Below are 8,445 nucleotides of genomic sequence, written 5' to 3' on the forward strand. Positions count from 1 at the left end.
TGATACAATCAAGAGGAATGACATTGCATTCATTGTCAAAAAGGATATTCCGAGATTCTTCTTGAAGTACAATGCAATTTATGATAGAGTTACGTCTATCCTCCTTTGAGGAAATAAAATCAATACAATTATTGTTCCAATTCACACACCAACCATGAAATCTCAAAATCAAAAACAGCTCACTGCCATTGAGTCAATGGTGGGCAGGGTAACTGTGAATTCCTGAGACTCTCTTTTTTTATTTTATTGCACACTGCACATCTGTTTTATTTTCATTCAAAAAAAATTACCTCTATAAAATTTTGGTCCACTCTCTTCTTTGTTTCTGTCACTGAACTTGAATACTTTTAATTTTGTTGAAGTAAAAGCAGAATCATGGATCTGACATGAGAAATAGGCATATTTCACCTCGCTGTATTAGTAGGGCTTAATTACATGTTGTTTCCTGTCACTTTTATTTATCTGAGTAACTATGATTAGTGTAAATAGAGGTGATTTGTAACACCAAAAATTGAATTCATTGTCTGATCTTCAATTCATGTTCAACTCTAGGGAATTTGTAAAAAAATCATAGGATTCTTTTGGTCAAACTTCTACTTCAAGCATTAATTACAAAAATTAAGTGCTAATTTTTTAATATTTTGAAAATGCACAAGACGTTCCATTTTTTGTGAGATTGGCCCTTGGATCGCTGTTGCTTCAATATCAATCAGGCCCTTCTTGTCAAAGCAGCAACTTGGTAAGCAGCTCTTGCAGTAAAGCTACTCTTGAAATACCGTTTGTAGATGTCACTGACAGTCGCGAACTCACCTAGGTCAGGTAGGAGGACAATTGTCTTGACTACATTAGTGAAATCACAGCCAGCGGTGTCAGGATTTCATTGATGTTTTAAGGGCTTGCTTAGCTTCTTTTCCCACCCCTCCTGGCACAAGCTGTCCATTCAAAGGGTTCAGACCTGAAACGTACATAGTCCTGTCAACCAACATGGCTTGACTGTAGGGACCAATGGCCCCTGGGGCCTGGGTGGTGCTGATCCCCTTTCTGATCAAAGACAATATGGCTAACCCTTTTGTCCAGTGGAACATGAAAAGAGCAACACCTACAACAGCCTTGATCCTTCAGACTGAACTAACTAACCTGATGGTGTCTGCCCTTCTGTGCAGCTGGACTGTAATGCTTTATGATAGTACAAAGTACCATCTTTCTCCCACAAAGCAGCTGGTGGTTTTGAACTGCTGACCTTGTGACTAGCAGCTGAAAAAGTAACCACTATGCACCAAGCATCCTCCTTTAAAGATAAGGATGAAAAAATTGAAGAAGTCACAATGTCTTCAATCAGCAATTGATCAAACATTTCATCAAGATGCATTGATAATGAACTGTGATGGAATGCAAACATTAAAAACAAATAGGAAGAAACATTAGTTAGAGGATATGGCCTTGGTGACAGAAGCAAAGCTAGAGAGCACATGATTTAATTTTGCAAGACCAACAACTTGTTCATGCAAATATCTTTTTATACACCAAAGGCTTTCAACATAGAGACTTCCCCAGGTGGAATACACAGAAATATATATATATATATATATATATATATATATATATATACATATTCAGGATAAAACTGTAGTAAATGAAAATAAGTCCACGAGAGTCAGAGTACAGCCTTGAGTCTATCTCAGCTGAATTTTGACATCGTCTCAAGGACAGAGCTGCTGCATTGAGCAGCAATGACTGATGAGCTGTGGGAGGACATCAAGCACATCATCCATGAAGAAAGGAAAAGGTACTTAAAATAACAAAGAAGAAAGAAAAGTTCCAATTGGGTGTCAGAAGAAACTGTGAAGTTTGCTCTTAATTGTCGAGTGGCAAAAGGAAGAAATGATGAAGTCACAGAGCTAAATAGGACATTTCAAAGACCAGCTTGAGATGACAACAAAAAATATTGTAATGAAAGGTGAAAAGCATTTGAGTAGGAAAACTGAAATCTGTTAACACAGACAGCATATCTTAAACTGAACTCATGAAAAAATTCAAGCTTTAAGTTGTATTATTGAAAGATTCTAAGGACAAAATAGTGAACAATTCAGCAAACATAAAAGAATATGGAAAGAAGTACAGAATCCCTGCACCAAAAAGACCTCATGGATATTCCCCCATTTCAGCAAGCAGCATATGAGCACAAACCAATGGTGTTGAAGCTTCACTGAAAGTATTAGCCAAGACCAAAGCTCCAAGAATTAATAGAATACTACCTGCAATGTTTCAATATACTCATGAAGCACTAGTCACATTTGTCTATGGGAGAAAATTTGGAAGACAGCTTCTTGACCAACTTACTAGAAGAGATCCATAGATGTACCAATTCCAAAGAAAGGTGACGCAACAAAATGTTCAAATTACAGAAAAATACCATTTACATCACATACAAGTAAAATCTGAAGATCAGGTAACCGTGATTGCGGCAGGACATTGACAGGGAACTGCCAGAAGTTCAGGCCAGATTGTGAAAAGAACACGGAACAAGAAGAATATGACTGCTGATGTCAGGTGGATCTTTGCTGAAAGTAGTGAATACCATAAATATGTTTACTTTTTTTATTGACTGTGAAAAGGCATTCTATTGTGTGGATCATAACAAAGGGTGGATAGCCTCAAGAAGAATGGGGCTTCTAAAACATGTTGTTGTGCTGTTGCAGAAATCATACTTAGATCAAGAAGCAGTTGTGAGAACAGAACAAGGGAATAGGGCTTGGTTTAAAACCAGGAAAGGCGTGTGTCAGGGTTGTGTCCTCACACCACACTTATTCAATCTTGTTGCTGAGCCAATAATCAGAGAAGCTGACTTATTTGAAAAAGAACAAGGCATCAGAATTGGAGGAAGGCTTATTAGCTAAGTGTGATATGCAGATGGAACAACTCTGCTTGCTGAAAGCAAAGGACCTGCAACTGAAGATCAAGGATTGCTACCTTCAGTGTGGATTATATCTCAACGCAAAGAAGACCAAACTCTTCACAACTGAAGCAATAGGTAACATCATGATAAATGGAAGCTGTCAATTTGAAGTTGTCAAGGATTTAATCTTGCTTGGATCCCCAATCAATGCTCATGGAAGCAGCAGTCATTAGATCAAGCAATGCATTGCATTGGGTAACTCATGCACAAGACCTCTTTGGAGACTAGTAAAGCAAAAATGTTACTTTTAAGTCTAAGGTGCACGAGACACAAATCATGGTATTTTCCATTGCCTCATATGCATGTGAAAACTGGACATTGAATAAGGAAGAACAAAGAAGAATTGATGTCTTTTAATTGTGTTGCTGACAAAGAATATTGAAAGTACCGATATTCTTCCAACATGTCTTGAAAGAAGTAGGTGCTCTTTAGAAACAAGAATGGTGATACTTCACCTTACATATTTTGCACATGTTATCAGGAAAGACCAGTCCCTGTAGAAGGACACCATGCTTGAGAAAGAGGATGGGCAGAGAAAAAGAGGAAGGGCCTCAATAAAATGGATTGATACAGTGGCTGCAACAATGGGCCAACGCATAGGGTGAAGGATAGGCCGTGTCTTGTTCTGTTGTGCATAGGGTCACTATGGGTCAGAACCAACTCGATGGCACCTAACAACAACAACAAGAGTACTGACTCTCTCTGATGACATCAGAAACCTGGTTTCCTTCATCTCATCACTTTGCCAATGGGATATAATATCACTTGATGGTTGGAGGCTGCCTCATTTTGGTCTATCTGCAGAAAGAGACGTGGAGTTGAGAGAGTCCATGCTCCCTATTGTCAGGTCAAGAGCTCCGCATCATCCCATAATATTTGCTGGACCCAAGAAGTGTACTTGGATGCAAAATATGTTGGACAATGGTCTCTTTAATAGTAACCATCTTTCAGCCTGTCTGCAACCTTCCCATGTTTTAAGGTAGTTTTAACAGTTTAGAAAGAAGGGAAAGATGATCCAGGAAGAGAGGCGATGAGCCATCATTCTTGGGCCCTCTCTGGGGCCAGTACTACTTAGTTCTGCTTGTTGTGGGGGAAAATAAAACATATATATATAGGCAAATAATAAAGTCTGAAATATCCTTTCAAGAATAAAAAATTAATCAAAATAGTGTGGCCTGCAAAGTAAGAAATCTTATAGCTATTGGGGACAACGGTGAACCAGCTTCTGTCTGAGTAACTTAACACTAAATGTGAAGAATATCTTTGCTTAATTTATCAAGAAAGATGTAAAAACATAAAGGAGTAAAAATAATATTTATATCACCAATAGTATTTGTTTGGGCAATAATTTGGTGTAGGTGAGTAGTAGAAACCACTTTAATAAACCATAACCATAAATTAACTGATCTTTCTGTCCTATCTCACTTCATGGACCCAGAATAATATTGCAATAACTAAAGTTACTTATCACCTTGCTTTGAAATCAATAGGGAAGACAGCTGCATAAAACTAGTAATTTAGTGCTTCCTTAGCAATTCAAACAAAATGACCAAATCACAGGGATGAGGATAATGATCGCCTGGGGGTATTGAGGTCAGTTGTTTCACGTTTCCCTGTTAGTTAATGCACTGGCAGCTTCGAGTAAACAATGTTTAATCTTATGAAGAACTTGACATAGCTCTTACTCTGAGTCACAGAGGACAAGAAGTTTCACTTCTGTTAATATGTTGCTGTAAAGTCTTGTCAAGGAGCACATATTCGTGTAGAAAAGAGTGGACCTGCCTCACAGGGTTTCGAAGGCTGTAATGTTTATGGAAAGGAGTCCTAGGGGTGCTGTCATGTAACTATTGAATTGCTGACCACAAGGTCGAGAGTTTAAACCCTTTTGCAGGTGAAAGATAAGGCTATCTGGATCTGCAAAAATGTATGGTTTTAGAAACCCTAGATGGGTTTCTACGAGTTGTCATGAACTCAAGGGCAGTGAGTTCGATTCTTGGTTAAACCTTAGAGAAGTAGGCTTCTCCTGCAGGGAGATGTGGGGTCCAATTGCAGACCTTGCCGTTACCAGTCGAGTGCTTAACTACTGGGACACCAGAGCGCCTTATTCTCTTCCGTTGCTTTGTTGTTCAGTGCCGTCAAGTCAGTTCCAACTCACAGCAAACTTATGTACAACAAAGCGAAACACAGCACCGCTCAATCTGGTGCCATCCTCACAATTGTTAGGTTTGACCCTGTTGTTGCAGCCACGGTGTCAGTCCATCTTGCTGAATGTCTTCCTCTCTTTTCGCTGGCCCACCACGTTGCCACCATTTTTCTGTCAGTTTGCCATAACAGTGGTGGCTTATGGGTCACTGTGATGCTGAAAGCTAAGCCACTGGTATTTCAAATACCAGCAGGGTCACCCAAAGTGAACAGGTTGCAGCAGTGTTCGAAGAAGAAAGAAGGAATAGGCTGTCCATGTCTCAGGAACCAGTCACTGAAAGCCTGTGGATAGCACTGAAACATGGTCCCTTCTGTTAAATCTCTTCAAATAGACAATAATATTGGTAACATCTCATTTCTTTCATTGGAGTTCTATTATCACTTCTAGAATAGTCACTAGTTTATGAAAGGAAGGAATGAATCAAGTCCTGTCTCCATTTATAGAGGGAAAATCTTCAGAACATAGGCAGAAGCAACAATAAGAGCAGTAGCTAGACATTTAAATAGAGCGTGAGCCATCTGGGGAAAAACAAAAAGATACTCTCTTATCCTGGCACATACACAAAAAGAAAGGACACTTACAAAGTAGGAAATGTTGAAATTAATAATAATAATAATAATATGACTCCGGTAAAAAAGCATTGCAGTCCAACAGTTAGATATATTGGAAATAGTTAACAGAGAAGGAACTGGAGGGGAAAAATTCTCACAAAGAGAATAGGGAATGAATTTAATTCTATTGACAAAAAAAAAAAACACTTTTAAATCAAGGAGGCCTAGGCTTATGTAGTTATTGAGCATCCTAAATTCCCTACTACATTCCAGAATTTGCTGCTGATGCTCAGGAATAGAATAAGTAATGCAGATAAAACATTTGAGTAACCTTTTCAATAGGAAGATACTGTATATACTCATGTATCAGTTGAGTTTTTCAGCACATTTTTAATGCAGTTTTTGTGGTAAAACTAGGTGCCTCAACTGATATTTGAGTCAGCTTATACTCAAGTATATACAGTATATAATTATCAAAATGGAATAAAAATTATTTTCAATGTTTCCTAAATTTCTTCTTATCAAATTATCTTTCACTTTTTACCACTGCTTAGTTTTATTTAATGAAACAGTATAGCTAGAAATGATCACTGAACTTTCAAAATAAAAAATTACTCTTAAGTTTATTTTAGAGTATAATTTTTCTCTGGAAATATCTAACTTTTTCTTCATTCTATGTTTCTCTGTTCTAAAATCAAAGTGAAGGCAAGCCATTTCACATACGCAATAGTGTAGATTATGGACAGTCTTTCTTTATAGACACATTTTTAAAAGATTACATTTTCCCTTTTGTACCTTCCGGTATATTCCCTACATGCTTGAGTACACACTGCATCAAGTGTTTCTCAGGTGTTTCCTCGGGTTCAGTTTCCTGTGTGTGTGAGGTGGAGGTCCTTATTTCCTGGATGGAATTTAGGTGGGACCTCTCTTCCAGAGGTTGCTTGAAGTCCTTCTTGTGCTTTATTTCAATGACAACAGTGGGTAGGATCCCCATTTTCTCATAGATATTTCAGAGGTAGCCTAGTTTTCCTCTGCAACGTCTCTATGACATCTGCAAGAGAATTTTCCATTTAATGAGCTCAGGTGAGAACACTGGACCCTTGAAAATGATCTTCATATTTCACAGTTCATAATCTGCAAATTCTCTTTGACCATGTGACAAAAGATATTCATAAGTCCCTGCAGTTAGGGTATGTGGAGAAGTGAAGAAAGCATTCTGTCTACCATATCATTAATAAAACATTTTCACTGGATACCTAAAGAAACGTGATGTCCTGAATATTGCTGTAATATTCTTAAATGATTGATATGTAAGTTGTGTGCACTGTCCATAGTCTGTACTACCAACAAATGACTCAGGTGGAGGATGTGGACAAGGTGTAAATGATTCTAATATGGGGAAGGAACAGTTTTATCATTCTTCGAAGTAAAATTTGGGCCATCTCAGAAGCAGAAATGGGAAATTCTCAGGACCATCAAGAAAGAAAATCTCTGAGCAGAGCATTCCATCCTCCTTGCAGGGAGAAGCGATGGCAGGAGCCATAGGCAGCAGTGCTGAGACTGTGAAACAGAGGCATGGTCTTCCTGGCTCACAGAAAGCGTAAAGCTGGGTGACTTTGGGCACAAAGCTGACGTGCAGATTTGAATGGTCTTTGGGGCATTTATGAATATTTTCAATCATATGTACCCAAAGGCTGAAGAATGAATAAGGAAGACCAGAGATGAAATAATACTTTTGAATTATGTTGAAGGTACCACTCTCAGAAGAGCACGTGAATATATCTGAAGCCCAAGACAGCTAGCCATAGCCAAAAGGCTCCTTAATATTAAAGGTGGTGACAGCAGGTATAGAAGGGAAGCCAGCTATCTCACAATATCCAGGTTGAGGTGAAGGGAGGAGGTCCATTTGAGTCCGACACAAAGAAGGGGAAAGGGGGGAGCGGGGAGGGAGAAAAAGGGTGGTGAAAGTGAGAGGATGACATGGGGGGAGCAGGGCACTAACCCACAGGGGGAGAGCATTGGCTGTCTCCACAGAATTGGGAGTGGGCACGTGGACCCTTCCACGGTGTACCAAACCGTGAGGGCAACGTGGCCGCATGGAGGAAAGCACGAAGGGAGAGGGTTACAGGGCTGGCTGGCCCCAAGCAGAGCCAATCGGACCCCCGCCCTAGAACTATGTGAGCCAGAGCACAAGCCCTGCAGGCTGGGGAGAGGAGCCGACTCCCCGTGCCCACACGGAAGCAGACCAGGGAGCAAGAAGAGAAATGGCTAGCCGGTCTGGACCCCACGCTGGCATACAACACAGGGGGCACTGTGGAGCAGACTGTAGCAGAGGACAATTCAGGGGGTCACACGGCGGGGAGATAGTGCGGTCTGAACCCCCAACAGCTGGCGATCTGGGAGGGGAACATAACAGATCAGCAACTGGAGCAACGCAAAACTAGAAGCCCCCGAAGAGCCCCCAAAAATGGACTTCAGGCTGGGAGGGGCAGCTCCTGGCATTCCCCCACGACCAGTGGGGAGATCGTCATGAAGGTCAGCGAACAGACGTGGAATTACGTATGTATTTTCTATATTTTCTCCTTTTCTTTTTTCATGCTTTTGTTTGATCTATGTCACGGTTGGTTTGTCTACTTATAAAAGACAGGCATAGGAAACAGGCCCAAGGAGAAATCAGCAGGACCAACAGTTCCAGGGTGGGGTGGGGGGGAGTGAGCTGGCAGCGCTCTAGACAG

The 8,445-nt window shown here is 40.2% G+C and overlaps 1 pseudogene; it reads right to left on the reverse strand.

The window, feature by feature from the left end:
• Positions 1-605: 605 nt before the first annotated feature.
• LOC115868089 lies at positions 606-1,085 on the reverse strand (annotated as a pseudogene).
• Between the last annotated feature and the right edge of the window lie 7,360 nt (positions 1,086-8,445).

The sequence above is a fragment of the Echinops telfairi genome, unplaced genomic scaffold, assembly GCF_000313985.2.
Source record: "Echinops telfairi isolate 266 unplaced genomic scaffold, ASM31398v2 ScPeMD7_6;HRSCAF=24_1, whole genome shotgun sequence".
Lineage (NCBI taxonomy): Eukaryota > Metazoa > Chordata > Mammalia > Afrosoricida > Tenrecidae > Echinops > Echinops telfairi.